General features: G+C 39.7%; 1 pseudogene; it reads left to right on the forward strand.

Moving 5' to 3' along the window:
- The first annotated feature begins 17,153 nt into the window (after positions 1-17,153).
- On the forward strand, positions 17,154-18,078 carry LOC124528232 (phospholipid scramblase 1-like; annotated as a pseudogene).
- Positions 18,079-20,006: the final 1,928 nt, after the last annotated feature.

Genomic DNA, 20,006 nt, shown 5'->3' on the forward strand with positions numbered 1-20,006 from the left:
TATTTTGCATGCAGGGAAGAAAGTAGACTGAATTTAATTACCAGAGAGTTGGACTGTGATGTCATTTGTCCCCATGGTAGATCTGTACGTCCCCTGGAAGTTGAGGCCATGGGACTGGTTTTTGCCAATAAAGTGTTGGTGGAAGTGAAGATTTCTTCACTGGCAGCCGTTACCCAGGGAAACAAACCATGTGTTACCTTTTATTTTTTTATTTCATTTTTTTAAGTTTATTTATTTATTTTGAGAGAGACAGACAGTGCGAGTAGGGGGGAGCAGAGAGAAGGAGAGAGAGAGAGAGAATCCCAGCATGGGGCTCAAACCCATGAAACCGTGAGATCATGACCTGCGTCAAAACCAAGAGGTGGAGGTTTAACTGACTGAGCCACCCACGTGCCCCCATGTGTTCCCTTTTAAAAAGTGGTACTTTCTAAGGTCTGCCATTTTGCACACCCATCTCTGCATGTGCCATAGCATATTCTCTGTCTTGTTCAGCAATTATTCCTATTTGTTCTCACTCCTGCTCACTCAGAGAAGTGCCCCTTTCTTTTGAAAGTGAATATTGAAGACAATTTCTAATATCTTCCCCAACTGGCCTTCTTCACACCTCCCATTTTTTCTCTATAATGCAATTCTTCACCTAGGATGCCCATGAAGATTTTTATGATCTCAATTACTTTGGGCCATATCCCCATTTATTACAGAGTTTGTAGGATTTGTTTCTTAAAGACTGTGTGGCTGTAATGTGTTTTGAAATGATATTTCCAAAAATAATTATATAGTAATATTGAATTTGAGGGATTGAAATTCCAATATGTAAAAGTCCATATTCCACAAGTGTTAACACATATTTGTGTGACCACCACCACAATCTATATACAGAACAGTTCCACCACCCCCCATCAAAATCTCTCCTGTACTATATTTGTAATCACACCCTTCTTATGCTGGTAACCACTGATCTGTTCTCTGTCACTATACTTTTGTCATTTAGAAAATGAGAATCATTGGAATCATAGTATATAAACTTTGAGACTGGATTCTTTCACTCAAAATAATGCCTCTGAGTTTCATCTAAGTTGCTGCATATATTAATACTTGGTTCCTTTTTATTGCTGAGTAGTATTCCATTATAAAGATATACCAGAGTTTATTTATCAATTCACCCACTGAAAGACATTTGAATTGTTTCCAGTATTTTGGCACTATGAAGAATTCTCTAAACACTCATGTATAAGTTTTTTTTATCATGAATGGGTATTGAATTTTGTCAAATGCTTTTCTGTATCAATTCTTCAAACTATTTATATGGTAGATTGCATTGATTGGTTTCCAAATATTGAACCAGTCTTGCAATCTCAGGATAAACCTCACTTAGTTCTAGTGATTTTTTTTTACATATTACTGAATTCAATTTGCTAATACTTTCTGGATAATTTTTACATCTACAGTTTTCTCCTGCTTTTCTTTTTTGGGTACCATCTTTTTCTAGTGTTGGTGTCAGAATAACACCGATCTCATAAAATGCACTGTGAAGCGTTCTCTCCTCTTCGATTTTCTGGAAAAGATTATGCAGAATTGGTGCTATTTCTTTAAATGCTTAATGTAATTTGCCAGTGAAACAATATGAGACTAGACATTTCTTTTTCAGAAGGTTTTACACACAAATTTAATACCTTTAATAGTTACAGGACTGCTCAGTCCTGTTTTTTCTTGGGTGAGTTTGAGTAGTTTTTGGATTTTAAAATTTTGGTCCATTTTGTCTAAGTTGTCAAATTTATGTGCATGAAGTTTTTTTTTAGTGTTCTCTTATTATCTTTTTAATGTCTCCTAGATCTGTAGAGGTATTCTCTGTTTGTCAGTCCATCATCCATTATGGTCAGATGTAGAATGTTTTCCCACTTTCCTCATTGCCCTGTATGATTTCCAGAAGAAAAAGTAGAAACACTTACAGCTAAGTTTCCTCTACATTCCTAGTAAAAGAGAATATGAGAAAAACTTCTCTCGGATATCCAGTGCCTCTTCTCCAATCCAGGTCCAAGAATTTGGATTTTCAATGAGAGTAGCATGTTAGGAAAGGAAACAGAGGTTGCTGGCAACAATTGTGTTTCCCCAGGACTGAAACAGTCATTACAGCTAGTAATAAAGGAGATTGTTTAATTCATGTACAAATATTCCTTGTGGTTTTCAGAAGTGATTTGGAAGCAGAAATCTAAAGAAGAATGGAGAAGTGTTCCAAATTATTATAATTTTAATTTTAAAATTTAATATTAATAGAGAAATTTACACTCCCAAATTGGTAAAGTAGGACTTATATAATATTTTGGGAAACACATAGAATTAGTTTCCAATTAAAATGTGTTACATAGGTAAATTTTATATAAGTGGGGGAGAGGAAAGTTGGTAACAGGGTGTTCATATTTACTTAAAAGATTTAAAAATTTAATACCACATTAGATTTTAATCATTTTAAGAACACTTAATTTTATTTTATTTTTTTCAATATATGAAGTTTATTGTCAAATTGGTTTCCATACAACACCCAGTGCTCATCCCAAAAGGTGCCCTCCTCAATACCCATCACCCACCCTCCCCTCCCTCCCACCCCCCATCAACCCTCAGTTTGTTCTCAGTTTTTAACAGTCTCTTATGCTTTGGCTCTCTTCCACTCTAACCTCTTTTTTTTTCCTTCCCCTCCCCCATGGGTTTCTGTTAAGTTTCTCAGGATCCACATAAGAGTGAAAACATATGGTATCTGTCTTTCTCTGTATGGCTTATTGCACTTAGCATAACACTCTCCAGTTCCATCCATGTTGCTACAAAGGGCCACATTTCATTCTTTCTCATTGCCACGTAGTACTCCATTGTGTATATAAACCACAATTTCTTTATCCATTCATCCGTTGATGGACATTTAGGCTCTTTCCATAATTTGGCTATTGTTGAGAGTGCTGCTATAAACATTGGGGTACAAGTGCCCCTATGCATCAGTACTCCTGTATCCCTTGGGTAAATTCCTAGCAGTGCTATTGCTGGGTCATAGGGTAGGTCTATTTTTAATTTTGTGAGGAACCTCCACACTGTTTTCCAGAGTGGCTGCACCAATTTGCATTCCCACCAACAGTGCAAGAGGGTTCCCATTTCTCCACATCCTCTCCAGCATCTATAGTCTCCTGATTTGTTCATTTTGGCCACTCTGACTGGCGTGAGGTGGTATCTGAGTGTGGTTTTGATTTGTATTTCCCTGATGAGAAGCGATGTTGAGCATCTTTTCATGTGCCTGTTGGCCACCCGGATGTCTTCTTTAGACAAGTGTCTATTCATGTTTTCTGCCCATTTCTTCACTGGGTTATTTGTTTTTCGGGTGTGGAGTTTGGTGAGCTCTTTATAGATTTTGAATACTAGTCCTTTGTCCGATATGTCATTTGCAAATATCTTTTCCCATTCCGTTGGTTGCCTTTTAGTTTTGTTGGTTGTTTCCTTTGCTGTGCAGAAGCTTTTTATCTTCATAAGGTCCCAGTAGTTCATTTTTGCTTTTAGTTCCCTTGCCTTTGGGGATGTGTCGAGTAAGAAATTGCTACGGCTGAGGTCAGAGAGGTCTTTTCCTGTTTCCTCCTCTAGGGTTTTGATGGTTTCCTGTCTCACATTCAGGTTCTTTATCCATTTTGAGTTTATTTTTGTGAATGGTGTGAGAAAGTGGTCTAGTTTCAACCTTCTGCATGTTGCTGTCCAGTTCTCCCAGCACCATTTGTTAAAAAGACTGTCTTTTTTCCATTGGATATTCTTTCCTGCTTTGTCAAAGATTAGTTGGCCATACGTTTGTGGGTCTAGTTCTGGAGTTTCTATTCTATTCCATTGGTCTATGTGTCTGTTTTTGTACCAATACCATGCTGTCTTGATGATGACAGCTTTGTAGTAGAGGCTAAAGTCTGGGATTGTGATGCCTCCTGCTTTAGTCTTCTTCTTCAAAATTACTTTGGCTATTCGGGGCCTTTTGTGGTTCCATATGAATTTTAGGATTGCTTGTTCTAGTTTCGAGAAGAATGCTGGTGCAATTTTGATTGGGATTGCATTGAATGTGTAGATAGCTTTGGGTAGTTTTGACATTTTGACAATATTTATTCTTCCAATCCATGAGCACAGGATGTTTTTCCATTTCTTTATATCTTCTTCAATTTCCTTCATAAGCTTTCTATAGTTTTCAGCATACAGATCCTTTACATCTTTGGTTAGATTTATTCCTAGGTATTTTATGCTTCTTGGTGCAATTGTGAATGGGATCAGTTTCTTTATTTGTCTTTCTGTTGCTTCATTATTAGTGGATAAGAATGCAACTGATTTCTGTACATTGATTTTGTATCCTGCAACTTTGCTAAATTCATGTATCAGTTCTAGCAGACTTCTGGTGGAGTCTATCGGATTTTGCATGTATAATATCACGTCATCTGCAAAAAGTGAAAGCTTAACTTCATCTTTGCCAATTTTGATACCTTTGATTTCCTTTTGTTGTCTGATTGCTGATGCTAGAACTTCCAACACTATGTTAAACAACAGCGGTGAGAGTGGACATCCCTGTCGTGTTCCTGATCTCAGGGAAAAAGCTCTCAGTTTTTCCCCATTGAGGATGATGTTAGCTGTGGGCTTTTCATAAATGGCTTTTATGATCTTTAAGTATGTTCCTTCTATCCCGACTTTCTCCAGGGTTTTTATTAAGAAAGGTTGCTGAATTTTGTCAAAGGCCTTTTCTGCATCGATTGACAGGATCATATGGTTCTTATCTTTTCTTTTATTAATGTGATGTATCACGTTGATTGATTTGCGAATGTTGAACCAGCCCTGCAGCCCAAGAATAAATCCCACTTGATCATGGTGAATAATTCTTTTTATATGTTGTTGAATTCGATTTGCTAGTATCTTATTGAGAATTTTTGCATCCATATTCATCAGGGATATTGGCCTGTAGTTCTCTTTTTTTACTGGGTCTCTGTCTGGTTTAGGAATCAAAGTAATACTGGCTTCACAGAATGAGTCTGGAAGTTTTCCTTCCCTTTCTCTTTTTTGGAATAGCTTGAGAAGGATAGGTATTATCTCTGCTTTAAACGTCTGGTAGAACTCCCCTGGGAAGCCATCTGGTCCTGGACTCTTATTTGTTGGGAGATTTTTGATGACTGATCCAATTTCTTCGCTGGTTATGGGTCTGTTCAAGCTTTCTATTTCCTCCGGATTGAGTTTTGGAAGTGTGTGGGTGTTTAGGAATTTGTCCATTTCTTCCAGGTTGTCCAGTTTGTTGGCATATAATTTTTCATAGTATTCCCTGATAATTGCTTGTATCTCTGAGGGATTGGTTGTAATAATCCCATTTTCATTCATGATTTTATCTATTTGGGTCATCTCCCTTTTCTTTTTGAGAAGCCTGGTTAGAGGTTTATCAATTTTGTTTATTTTTCAAAAAACCAACTCTGGGTTTCGTTGATCTGCTCTACAGTTTTTTTAGATTCCATATTGTTTATTTCTGCTCTGATCTTCATTATTTCTCTTCTTCTGCTGGGTTTAGGCTGTCTCTGCTGTTCTGCTTCTATTTCCTTTAGGTGTGCTGTTAGATTTTGTATTTGGGATTTTTCTTGTTTCTTGAGATAGGCCTGGATTGCAATGTATTTTCCTCTCAGGACTGCCTTCGCTGCATCCCAAAGCGTTTGAATTGTTGTATTTTCATTTTCATGTGTTTCCATATATTTTTTAATTTCTTCTCTAATTGCCTGGTTGACCCACTCATTCGTTAGTAGGGTGTTCTTTAACCTCCATGCTTTTGGAGGTTTTCCAGACTTTTTCCTGTGGTTGACTTCAAGCTTCATAGCATTGTGGTCTGAAAGTATGCATGGTATGATCTCAATTCTTGTATACTTATGAAGGGCTGTTTTGTGACCCAGCATATGATCTATCTTGGAGAATGTTCCATGTGCACTCGAGAAGAAAGTATATTCTGTTGCTTTGGGATGCAGAGTTCTAAATATACCTGTCAAGTCCATCTGATCCAATGTATCATTCAGGGCCCTTGTTTCTTTATTGACCGTGTGTCTGGATGATCTATCCATTTCTGTAACTGGAGTGTTAAAGTCCCCTGCAATTACCACATTCTTATCAATAAGGTTGCTTATGTTTGTGAGTAATTGTTTTATATATTTGGGGGCTCCTGTATTCGGCGCATAGACATTTATAATTGTTAGCTCTTCCTGATGGATAGACCCTGTGACTATTGTATAATGGCCTTCTTCATCTCTTGTTACAGCCTTTAATTTAAAGTCTAGTTTGTCTGATATAAGTATGGCTACTCCAGCTTTCTTTTGACTTCCAGTGGCATGATAAATAGTTCTCCATCCCCTCACTCTCAACCTGAAGGTGTCCTCAGGTCTAAAATGAGTCTCCTGTAGACAGAAAATAGATGGGTCTTGTTTTTTTATCCATTCTGAAACCCTATGTCTTTTGGTTGGCGCATTTAGTCCATTTACATTCAGTGTTATAGAAAGATATGGGTTTAGAGTCATTGTGATGTCCGTAGGTTTCATGCTTGTAGCGATGTCTCTGGTACTTTGTCTCACAGGATCCCCCTTAGGATCTCTTGTAGGGCTGGTTTAGTGGTGACGAATTCCTTCAGTTTTTGTTTGTTTGGGAAGACCTTTATCTCTCCTATTCTAAATGACAGACTTGCTGGATAAAGGATTCTCGGCTGCATATTTTTTCTGTTCATCACATGGAAGATCTCCTGCCATTCCTTTCTGGCCTGCCAAGTTTCAGTAGAGAGATCGGTCACGAGTCTTATAGGTCTCCCTTTATATGTTAGAGCATGTTTATCCCTAGCTGATTTCAGAATTTTCTCTTAATCCTTGTATTTTGCCAGTTTCACTATGATATGTCTTGCAGAAGATCGATTCAAGTTATGTCTGAAGGGAGTTCTCTGTGCCTCTTGGATTTCAATGCCTTTTTCCTTCCCCAGATCCGGGAAGTTCTCAGCTATTATTTCTTCAAGTACACCTTCAGCACCTTTCCCTCTCTTCCTCCTCTGGAATACCAATTGTGCGTATATAATTTCTCTTTAGTGCATCACTTCTCTAATTTTCCCCTCATACTCCTGGATTTTTTTTTAATCTCTGTTTTTCTCAGCTTCTTCTTTTTCCATAATTTTATCTTCTAGTTCACCTATTCTCTCCTCTGCCTCTTCAATCCAAGCCGTAGTTGTCTCCATTTTATTTTGCAACTCGTTGATAGCATTTTTTAGTTCCTCCTGGCTGTTCCTTAGTCCCTTGATGTCTGTAGCAAGAGATTCTCTGCTGTCCTTTATACTGTTTTCAAGCCCAGCGATTAATTTTATGACTCTTATTCTAAATTCACTTTCTGTTATATTGTTTACATCGTTTTTGATCAGTTCATTAGCTGTCGTTATTTACTGGAAGTTTTTTTGAGGGGAATTCTTCCGTTTCGTCATTTTGGATAGTCCCTGGAGTGGTGTGGGACTGCGGGGTACTTCCCCTGTGCTGTCTTGAATAACTTGTGTTGGTGGGCGGGGCCGCAGTCAGACCTGATGTCTGCCCCCAGCCCACCGCTGGGGCCACAGTCAGACTGGTGTGTGCCTTCTCTTCCCCTCTCCTCGGGGCAGGATTCACTGTGGGGTGGCGTGGCCCGTCTGGGCTACTTGCATACTGCCAGGCTTGTGGTGCTGGGGATCTGGCGTATTAGCTGGGGTGGATCAGCAAGGTGCACGGTGGCGGGAAGGGCAGGCTCAGCTCGCTTCTCCTTAGGTGATCCACTTCAGGAGGGGTCCTGTGGCAGCGGGAGGGAGTCAGACCTGCGGCCAGAGGGTTGGCTCCGCAGAAGCACCGTGTTGGGTGTTTGCACAGAGCAAGCAAGTTCCCTGGCAGGAACTGGTTCCCTTTGGGATTTTGGCGGGGGGGATGGGCGGGGGAGATGGCGCTGGTGAGCACCTTTGTTCCCTGCCAAACTGAGCCCTGTCGTCCTGGGGCTCAGCAACTCTCCCTCCCGTTGACCTCTAGCCCTCCGTTCTCCGAGCAGAGCTGTTAACTTATAACCTTCCAGCTGTCAAGTTCCGGTTGCTGTCGGAACACACTCTGTCGGCCCCTCCGCTTTTGCCAGCCAGACTCGGGGGCTCTGCTTGGCCGGCGAGCAGCCCCTCCGCCCCGGCTCCCTCCCGCCAGTCCGTGGAGCGTGCACCGCCTCGCCGCCCTTCCTACCCTCTTCTGTGGGCCTCTCGTCTGCGCTTGGCTCCGGAGACTCCGTTCTGCTAGTCTTCTGGCGGTTTTCTGGGTTATTTAGGCAGGTGTAGGTGGAATCTAAGTGATCAGCAGGACGCGGGGTGAGCCCAGCATCCTCCTACACCGCCATCTTCCCAGGATCCCCCCCACTTAATTTTAAATAAAGACATAAAGCACTGTATCCACCACAAGTTATAAAATATTTCAGTTCTCTATTATTGCCATAAACAAAATATTTATAAATGTAGAAAGTAGTAGAAAGGTTTTTTTTTTTTTTTAATTTTTTTTTTCAACGTTTATTTTTGGGACAGAGAGAGACAGAGCATGAACGGGGGAGGGGCAGAGAGAGAGGGAGACACAGAATGGGAAACAGGCTCCAGGCTCTGAGCCATCAGCCCAGAGCCCGACGCGGGGCTCGAACTCACGGACTGCGAGATCGTGACCTGGCTGAAGTCGGACGCTTAACCGACTGCGCCACCCAGGCGCCCCTAGAAAGGTATTTTTTAAGCTGATAATGTTTTCACTTTTTATCCAGCTAAATGCCATTTAGTATGTCATTTATTGCTAAGTCTTTCTAAATTTGCCCATCATTTCCTGTTATAATTGTTTGTCAAATTGTATAAATTTTTAAAACCTGGGCCAGAATGTCATTTATCAATGAATGTAAAGTACTCATTCAGAGGATTATTTGTTCTCATGTTTTTCCTCTTATAAGGGAGAAAGCTAACCTAATAAATCCTGAGTAAAGTTATACTTTCTTAAATCCCCCCAAAAGTTTACTATCTTTTGTGAATGCATCATTTTAGTCTATCCATTTATGTAACTTAATATTTGTGGGTATCTCTACCTCAATCAATTTTTATGTGAGTTTACTGGCAAGAAATATTCTCAGATTTTGTCTGAAAAAAATGTCTTTACTGTATTTTCATTTTTGAAGGATACTTTCACTGCCTTGTAGAATGCTAAGTTAGCAGTGTTTTCTTACAGCAAGTTAAATATAGCATGCCATTATTATCTGGATTTCACCACTTTGATCATTTCTCCTTGGAAGAGATGTGTTTTGTCTTCTAGATGCTTTTAATAATTTCTTTTGGTCTTTAATTTTAAATAGTTTTACTATAATGTACCTGGCTGTGCTTGGGTTTTACAGAGATTCTTGAATCTTTGGCTTGATATCTTGCACTAATTTTGGAAAATTCTCCATGAGTATCTCTTCATTTGCTACTCATTCCCCAATTCTTTCCCTCTTCTCCTTCTGGGGCCCCAATTACACATATGCAAGAACTTCTCACCATTTGTTATATATATCTTGCTCTCTTTTGTATTTTTCACCTTTTTCTTTTTAATGTGTCAGTTCAGTGATCCTCTGCTCTAATTACTGTCAAACTCATCTGATGAGATCTAATTTTTACCAACTCTTGAACCTCGATTGGACTGTGTTTATAGGTCCCAGTCTTCTGGCAGAATTTTCTTTTTATCTATTTTCTTAAACCTATTAGTTACAATTATTTAAAAGACTGTCTAAAAACTCTGATATATAGATCAACCAAGGGTCTGTTTGTATTCTTTTTGCTTTTGTATTGGCCATTTTGTCCTGTTTCCTGGAACGTCTGATAATTTTTGATTGAATGCCAGTCATTGTGAATGATGAATTATAAGGGCTCTGGATAATATCCTCCTTAAAAGATGCTGGGTGTTTTGTTTATTTGTTTCCTAGGAGATAGTCAAAGGAGTTGTGAATCACTTTGATCCAATCAGGGACTGGGATGATTGAAATCCAAGAGGTCTTTGGAAATGTCTGAATCCAGGGTTTCTATCTCTCCAAACACCGTGAAACTGTTTAAACTCAGTTTCCACTTTCTGCATTGTTGCATATATTCCCACCCTGTGCAGCTTATCAAATACACTGAAGAAAAAAGAATTGCAGAATATTGGGCTCACTTCCTTGTAATTCCCTTTAATCCAAGATCTTGATTTCTAAAGTCTTAGCTACTTTGATCATATGGAACCCAGACTCTTGCCCAGCTCTGATGCCCAGCTTTGTGAGCATCAAAAGTTCTGAGACTTTTCTCTCTGTCTAGCGTCTCACCTGTGCTACCTACCTACTAGAAAATGACTTGAGAGGATCACCAATAAAGAATGTCATATTTGCATCAATGCATTGCTCTTCTTTCCAGGACTTTATCCTATTAATCTTTAACAGCCTTAGTTCTTCTCTGATGCCTCCAACAGCTTGGAGAGGGGAACTGTTAAATTTTAATACATTTTACTATCTTTCTTTGGTCATTATTCTTGTCAAGAGAAGGGAGTCAATCTGACATAAACTACTCTGGCATAGCTAGAAGTGGAAATTTCTTTACAAGATGTTTGCATTCTTCTCTATATATTCTTACCGAATATATTTTCCCCTTGTCATGTTTCACTTATTATTTCAGATGAAAGAGACTTTACTATTATCATTACTTTACAAAATTTAGTTCTTGAATTTCTTTCCATTTATTTATACCTATACCATTTATACATTCTGTTTCTTTTTGGCCTGCAACTTCAATCTCATAATCCAAATTCTCTCTGTAAAGTCCGTGTCTAAAATAGTATCCCCTGCAGTTCTCTTGATTAAATGGCTTATTTCTAACAGTACACAAAAGGAACTCTGATTTAAAAAAAAAAAAAAAATGGCCTGCATACCTTTTGTTCGTTCCAGAATAAATTCTTTTCTGTTCATCATTTGTTTTATTCTCAAAAGAATTTCAAGCTCCCTTGCCTGAATATCCATCCTTGCTTTTAACAGTTTTTATAATACATTTCGCTTGAAGAGAATCTGAAACTCAAACTTCTCTGGGATGCCATAAATATTCTATTTCTATAAAATTTATATTCAAATAGCTGCTTCTTTATTATGTCATTCATGTAAGTAGTATTCTCAGTGAGAGAGATGACAAACAAATAATTACACGGATGCAGGCTTCATCCAAAGAATGCGAAGATCATGAATTTTACTAATAACATAGTCTCTTTCATGCCAGTAACAAGGTCTTTAAAAAAAACTACTTAGTATAGTATTGTTCTAGATAAAGTTATTATAAGGTTTGAAGCCCCATTTTGTAGGGGGAGAAAAATCTTATGAATGAATACTAAGGCTGCCTGCCACACAGGAGTCTTAAAAAATACGTATAAAAAAAATAAATTGGATATCACCAGAAAAATTTACCATAACAGCAGGGACTTTCCCACATCAATTTTCCTCCAGTTGTTTCTGAGAGCACCACAGAGCTTTGTCATATATGCTCCACAACAGACCCCACATGTGGTTATTCTGGCCTAAACTAAACTCCTGGTGAAGGCACCCTTTCCCTTTCTCTTCTGGTAGGAGCTCTGAGATCACCATTTGGCAGAAGAAGCTACACTATGGAAAATGGCCATTGCTAACGCTTAACCAGCCTAGGTGACAGACCCTTCCCTTAACTAAGGGATGCAGCTAAGTCCAGACTGCAGCAGATGATGAAAGTATACTGTCTTTTCTTTGATGTGTGGCCCCCAATTGAAGGGTGTCTTACAAATGCTACTAGAGGTGGTTACTCTTACAGTTTAGTCTCAACTTGTTTTCAGGGTCCATTTGGGTGCTCCCAGCCAAAGTGAATAGAGTCAGGGTCAAATTATTCTAACCCCAGGAATGCTCTGAACATAACTGTGCCTAGGAGTATAGGTCACTTAAGACAAGTTAAGAAAGAATGATTTTTACCCTTCTTCAAGTCTAAGGTCCTATGATTGGCTCCTCTTGCTCAAGAATAACTAAAGAAGAAATGTCTCCTTCACAGGAAAGTCCTGCCCTTGACCACAGGAGGGTGGCCTTGCATCACGACCCTCTCAGCACAATGACACCAAACATAATAACGCAGTGTCACTCCAGGTCTGTGCATCACATGCAAAAACAAAACTAACCCCCACAAACTACTTAAGGAAGAGCCTATGCAGCTTCACAAGTTCACGCAAGAGTTTTGTCAGCAGCAGGCTCTCCATTCATAATCTTAGAAACCCTCCAAAAAGAATCACAAAGCCAAGTCTCAGAGGCATGGCCTGGGCTTGAGGACATGGTACATTCTGCATCACCAGACAGAGCATTCTGCAACAATGTCCTCCCGCCTGCAGATCCACCCACAGATGCTTGATTTACATTTGTATAACTCAATTATCCATTCGAGAGGGTTTTTGAGAAATAATAGTATGGCTCAGATATAAGCTGAGCCTCTATTTTAGCAGAAATGTTTGCTACGCTTTAAAAAGTTTTTCCAGCTTCTACTGATCGAGGTTTCAAAAAGCATTAGAGTTGCATTGTCAACCAGTGTTCTCAATGACACAAGAAGCAGCGTGGTCAGTGGGGTGTAGAGCCAGCTAGCTCCTCTGGAGGTGGGAAAACTTGTGTTCTTGCCTTAGCCTTCGATTAACTGTTATTTAAATAATGACTTCATTAGTTATTAAAAAATGCAGTAAGACCTGACCATGTCTGGCAGTGAGGCAGAATAGCAGTTTAGTTGACCATGCAATGATACTAAAAGTTACCCAAAAAGAAAAGACACGGAAGTGTCCCTTTTAATAATTAAAATTCTTCTTCATTAGGTAGCTGGGTGGTCTGAACGCGCTCTGAAAGCTTCATAATTGGAAGGATAGACGGAATGGCGATACTTCAGCTGCCAGAAATTTACATCTGATAGATTGAGTGGTGGGAATGGGAATTTGTTTTTAGGGTAGATATCATCGTTTTGCAAGGTGTCACTTTAATGAGCATTTCAAAGTCAAGAACCTAATCATTTCCCTTTGGATATCTCTGGGCATGGCTGGAGAAACCAGCTGCAAATGCTTCATGCTGAGACACTAAGTATTCTGTTTAATAATGTTAAAGACTGGGGCGCCTGGGTGGCTCAGCTGGTTAAGCGTCTGATGTCGGCTCAGGTCATGATCTTGTGGTTTGTGAGTTCAAGTCCCGGGTCGGGCTCTGTGTTGACAGCTCGGAGCCTGGAGCCTGCTTCAGATTCTGTGTCTCCCTCTCTCTCTGCCCCTCCCTTACTCACACTCTGTCTCTCTCTCTCTCTCTCAAAAACATATAAACATTAAAAAAATTAAAAATAACAATAATAATGTTAAAGACTGTGCTGTGGAAAGTAGCACATCTCTAATGAAGGATGTTTTAACTCCAAATTGAATGTCAGTTCCATAGCCTAAGAAGGAAAAAATGTTGGGGGAGCACAAAGCCTGGATAAGGAAGGCAAAAGGGGAGGGTAGGAGTCAAGGACAGGAATGCTGGGGGTATACCTGCTCTTCTTCGGCCTGGACCCTCTGAACTGGTGCTTGGAATGGCTAATTCTGTCTAATCATTTGGATTTCCATTCAAATGTGACCTCCATAAAGAGGACTTCTCAAACCCTCCTGTTCATGGCAGCCTCCAAGATGGCTTCTCATTGTCACAGCCTTCAAAGAAAGAAAGGAAGTAATTTTCAAGCGCATCACTAAAGAAAAAAACTTACCACAGTTTATTTTTTCCCCTCTTTTGTGTGTAGGAGTATCATTTTTAATCAGTCATTCTTAGAAATTTATGGCTCCAAGCAAAATTTCAAGAAGGAATTCCCATAATGTTTGTTAGGTAAAAATACACATACTGAACTCTTCCTGCCACTAAGCGTTATAAACATTGTAACCAAAGAAGCTAGCCACAACTACATCACCAGTTCTGTTTTCAGTTTGCTTGCCAGTGCATTTTTGTATTATCATGCATGCTATCTGTGAGGGGTAAGTGAGAGGATTCATTTTCAGAAATACCAAATAAAAGCAGTGCGGTCTAGTTAACAACGGGTTTACAACCTTCCCCTCCCCCACCCCGCCTCGCCCTGCCAAAAATGGAGTTCCAAACCCTTGGACACTTCACTTCCTGGTTCTGGTTCATCTTCCCCTCTCTATTTTACCAGCTTATTTTCATGGGCTTTGCAATGGGCATGCGCCAAAGAACTGAAGTCTGTGTGTCACCTCAAGGAATGTACTTTTTGCCTTACATGGGCCTAGGCGACTTCCAGGTAAGGCTATAACCGCTGTAGTACTCAGCCAATGAGGATTAAGTGGAGGGACTTGCACAGTAGGAGATAAATTGTCTGCTGTGACTGCCCAGATCGTGCCTGTCCATCAGACACCCGCTCTTGCAAGAACATTGATTAAAGCCTCACTTCAGGTTGGGCCAACTCGTCCCTCCTTGGATTGGGTCGGTGGGCTTATTTCTCCCACTATCTAGAACCTTTGAGGAATTAGTGATGAATTCCACTTCGCTCAGTGTGCGGTTTAGGCACGAGCCAATATTAACAGCTATTTGTACAAAGCAACATACTAAACTCCTTTTGGAGGGGTTAGAGAAATCAGCATCTAAAGAGCTTTTAATGCAACTGGGAGGGGAGCAAGAAGGAAAGGAAGGGGGCAAAGACATCACTGTTTAATGTGCTTCTACAAAGTCCTGTGATGTGTACTTTGTGTTTTATACTGTTCAGAGATCCTGTTGTGGATGACAGAAGCTGATTCTGGCATATTCAAACAGAAAGGAAATTAATAGTTAACCTACTGACTCTAAGAAATATGGAGAACTGGATTTGGAAAATGGTAAGGAATCAAGGAAATGTAAGCAGAAGAGTCTTGGCTCAGAAATACTCTGATTAAGATTATGCTGCTAAAACCTCTTGCACTAGCACTGAGACTGCTGGACCCTACCCACTGGACGCTTACCACCACCCCAGGAAATAATCTTCGTCCCCTGCATAACTTTGTTCCTGTATTTCCCCAGATTCAAAGTTCCAGTTGGGCTTATGTTGGGACAAAGCTAGGTCATACGCTCACTCCTAGAAGCCAGGTCAGAAATGGAATGTATGCCCCATTTACCATAACAAGGGCAGGCAGAACTCTGCCCCCACCAAGACTGATTCATTTGTGAGTGAGGTTTGAAATGGAAAAAAAGATTCAGATGCTGGGCACCCAACGAAATGGCAAGAACTCCTTGCTATCTACCACTTTGCTTTCTTAACACCCACATGCACCATTTGTCACTTATGTTAAAATAAACATCTACACATTAAAATAATCCTCCTGCCTAATAACACGGACCCATTATAGGGTAAAAAAATGTGCTCATCTTCCCAAAGGGAAATGGCCCAATGTCTCAATAGTTTCTGCAGTCAATTCCAAATTGAATATTTTATTCTTGGTGGTATTTTATTTCTCCTCTAGTGATGATATAATCTCCTCGCTAACAACACATACACAACAGTGTGGTAGGAAAGAAAGGGAGAAAATTACTTGAAATATATGGCAAAATAAAGAAGTAAATACAAGTAAAGGCAACAATAGTCCCATCTATAACTTTTCACAAGCTATTTATGATACATGGTACGTGTGACTTTCCTCTTCACCATCTACTTCATTTTCCCTTTTCTTTCAGAGAGCATCTTATTTGGCCAGGGTTTGGCTTTGGGGGCCCTTCCAATACAACGATGCCGTTGTCTTCATTAATTTTTTGCAGCTTGGCAGATGTACAACTTAGGTCCCATCTATACTTTTTCTTGTCCCCATCACATAGTGACAACCTTACATGTCCCTGATAGCCAAAATCAGTGACTCCAACCAGTTCCCCTTCCCCTTGCCTATTTGCCTCTTTGTTCAATAGTACGTAGAACTCCAAGAAGCCAGGTATCGAGTCTCAGCTTTAGTTTTCATAGAACCATTGCAGTCCTGTGGGGCACTGCTCACGTGGATTCTAAAATCTTGAATGCAACAGAGCCCAGGTATCAGTGGACACCCCCACTTCTACTCTTAGTTCCCAGACCTTTGTGTTTTGTCTAATTGGGAGCAAGTTTGCCTTAAAACACATGTCCGGGCAAAAGTAATTTATCAAAAACGTTTTTAAGACATTTATACAGCTAAAATGACACTATTGTTTCTTAGGCTTTGAAATTCCTACATTTTGAAGAATTAAAATTTTGAAAATAAATTCAGTATTGCCTTTAGAAAGCTACTTGTTCAATTAATAACACAAGAAATAATAGATGCTGGCAAGGATGTGGAGAAAAGGGAACCTCCTTACACTGTTGGTGGGAATGCAAACTGGTGCAGCCACTCTGCAAAATAGCCTGGAAGTTCCTCAAAAAGTTAAAAATTGAACTACCCTACGATCCAGCAATTGTACTACTGTGTATTTACCCAAGGCTACAAAATACTGATTTGAACAGGCATATGCATCCCTGTGTTCATAGCAACATTATCAACAATAGCCCAGCTACAGAAAGAGCCCGAATGTCCATCACTGATTATTGGATAAAGGAAAGGTGGTATATACATACAATGGAATATTACTCAGCCATTAAAAAGAATGAAATTTTGCCATTGGCAATGATGTGGATGGAGCTAGAGTGTATTATGCTAAGCGAAATAAGTCAATCCGAGAAAGGAAAACACCATATGATTTCACTCATATGTGGAATTTAAGAAACAACACAGACAAACATAGGGGAAGGGAGAAAAAAATAAAGAATGGGAAGCAAACCCAAAGAGAGTCTTAACTACAGAGAACAAACTGAGGGTTGATAGAGGGAGGTGGATGGGGGATGGGCTAAATGGGTGACAGGTATTAAGGAGGGCACTTGTGATGAGCACTGGGCATTATACTTAAGGATGAGTCACTAAATCCTATATCTGAAACCAATTTTACCATATATATTAACTAACTAGAATTTAAGTAAAAACTTGTGGCGTACCTAGGATCCAGGAAACGAAACGGAGAGCGTTCCCACACCCCGGAGGTTCTCGGCAGCATGGAGCACCCGCAGCCACAGAACTCTATAAATCATGGAAAAGCAAAATGGACAAATGAATGCTCCTCACCCAGGAACAAATTTACCATCTGACTATCCCCCTCAATGTCCGTCAGCAGCACCCCGAGGACCTGCAGGACATACTGGCTACCCTGGCCCCCAGGTTGGCTATCCTGGCCCTCAGGCTGGCTACTCAATTCCACCAGCTGGTTATTCAGGTGCTGGCCCAGTAGGGTTTCCTGTCCAACCCCAGCCTGTGTATAATCAACCAGGTGGACCTGCGAGGGTACCATGGATGCCAGCACCACACCTCCATCAGGCTGTCCACCCGGATTGGAGTATTTAAGTCAGATAGATCAGATACTGGTTCATCAACAAATTGAGCTTCTGGAAGTCATAACAGGTTTTGAAACTAATAACAAATATGAAATTAAGAACAGCTTTGGACAGATTTACTCTGCAGCAGAGGATACAGACTGCTGTACCCGGAATTGCTGTGGGGCTTCTCGGCCTTTTACCATGAGGATTATTGATAATATGGGCCAAGAAGCTATAACTCTGGAGAGACCACTAAGGTGTGACAGCCGTTGTTGCCCTTGCTGCCTTCAGGAGATTGAAGTCCACGCTCCTCCTCGTGTACCTGTAGGTTATGTTACTCAGACCCGGCATCCATGCCTACCAAGGTTTACAATTCAAAATGAGAGGAGAGAGGATGCACTAAAAGTTATTGGTCCATGTGTTGGGTGCAGCTGTTGTGCAGATGTTGACTTTGAGATTAAATCTCTGGATGAAGAAACTACAGTTGGCAAGATTTCCAAGCAGTGGACTGGTTTTGGAGAGAGGCATTTACAGATGCTGATAGCTTTGGTATCCAGCTCCCTTTAGACCTTGATGTGAAAATGAAAGCCGTAATGCTTGGTGCGTGTTTCCTCATTGATTTCACGTTTCTTTGAAAGGAGTGGAAACAAAGAATAAAAAGAAGGAGTGTGGTAGGGGATTAATGAAAGCCTCCTCAGAAAGTGTGAAGTCTATGTGCTTATTGGGACTATGTCAAGGAAAAACTAATTGGTTTTCTTTTCTTTATTGAAATGACTTCCGGCATTTGTGAATTCTACTGTGATGCCTGGTATATGCGATGGCTTTTCAAATTGTAGGGTTTATTTTCCATATCACTTACCTATAAATGTTCTTATGCATCTTGCTTTGTTTTATACATTTTCTTTTTCATTGTGTATTTTAGAGAAAAGACATGTTAAGTTTTACATTTAGTCATGAAATTTCCTGTGGCAAGTTGTTCTGAACTATAATCTGTCTTATTTTCAACTTTTACACCAAATTAAGTCCTTATTAATTTTAAAATATAAATGTGCATTTTATTAAACATAGTTCCGATTTATTTCACATCCTGTGGCCACTCCACATCCATTGTGGCAAAGATGTCATCATCTGCTCAGCAGCCCTGTCACGTCCTTGACTTTCACCATACTTGTGGCCAACTCAAATCCCTGCGTTTTGTCTTATGTTGTTGTTAATGTGGTATGTGAAAAAAATAACAATTATGTTATTTTGCAAATACTGTATATTCAAATAAGTTAAAAACGAGTATAATTTGTTTCTTTTACAATTATGTTAAAATAATACTTAATATTCATATTACCAAAGAAAAATAAAACATGTATTTGTTTTCTGTTCAGCAATCACAGTATATTAAACTTCTTTTGTAAGCTAAATAAATAAATAAAAACTTGAAATTAAAAAAAAAAAAAAACTACTTGTTCAGATTCTCCAAGAATAAAAAGATACATAATCTATTTTAGTCAACCCACTATAACTACAGCATGGGCACAGCAAGGTGGATACTTTGATATATTAATCATTAAGATAATAACTAATGGAAAATATTATTCAAATATTAGCAGATATGTATAAGTGCTACTTAAACTGGAAATTTTTAATTTCAGTTTTTGTATCCTTACCCAATACTGAGTCCTTTTTCATAAAACTCTAGTATTACATGCTAAGTTTTATAGCCATAGAGATTCCCACTAAAGCTAATTATAAGGAAACATAAATTACGAGGCATGATAAACTAAATTCTGAAAGTGCTATAAACATGTGTGCTTGTGATGAATTGTTACATTAATGTCCCTCAGTAAATCTCACTTCCTATATCCAACCTTAGGTTGTCCCTGTCCTCACTGACTCTGGAATGTGGTCATGTGACTTGTTTTGACCAATGAGACAACAGCAAACATGATTCAAGCAGAAGCTTGATTTGGGTTTGCACATAGGACTTTCTCCCACTGAAACGCAGCCAGTGTCAGATGAAAAAAACCTGAGTAGGCCTCCCTGAAAATGAAAGAGCACATGAAGGGAGAAACCCAGCCATTCCACTCACCCTAGCTGAGTCTGGCACCCTGAGGGTCTCTCAGCTACGTGCAACTGTGTGACTAAGTCCAGGTGACTGCAGCACAAATGACTAACCTACCAACAGAACTGTGATAAATAGTCATTGTTTTAGATTCCTAAGTTTTGGGGTGTTTTCGTATACAGCATATCTGATAGATGATGCTACCAATATCCTCTGTTATTAATATTGAATCCTGTCTGCACATGGATGAACGGGATGGAGAAAGAATGAATGGGAACAATAAGATTGTCCTGGAAACCTCTAGAAGAGCAAGAAAACTATCCCTTTGAAAAATACAGTGCATGCTTTTCTGAGGATAAACAAAGGGGCACATGCTTGCCTGAGTATAGTAGTAGAGACAATAACCACAGTCTACAACTTTTCCTTCTATCAGAGTCATGATTTAATTAGTAACTATTTGTTGAGCATGTGGTGTGCTCTGGGCTCTTTCCTCGACTTGTCTCACTCAATACCTTTCTCAGTAACTTGGATGAAAAT

Source organism: Lynx rufus, unplaced genomic scaffold, assembly GCF_022079265.1.
Source record: "Lynx rufus isolate CCGP_SWC_20201006 ecotype Redwood Valley unplaced genomic scaffold, mLynRuf1.p SCAF_6, whole genome shotgun sequence".
Classification (NCBI taxonomy): Eukaryota; Metazoa; Chordata; class Mammalia; order Carnivora; family Felidae; genus Lynx; species Lynx rufus.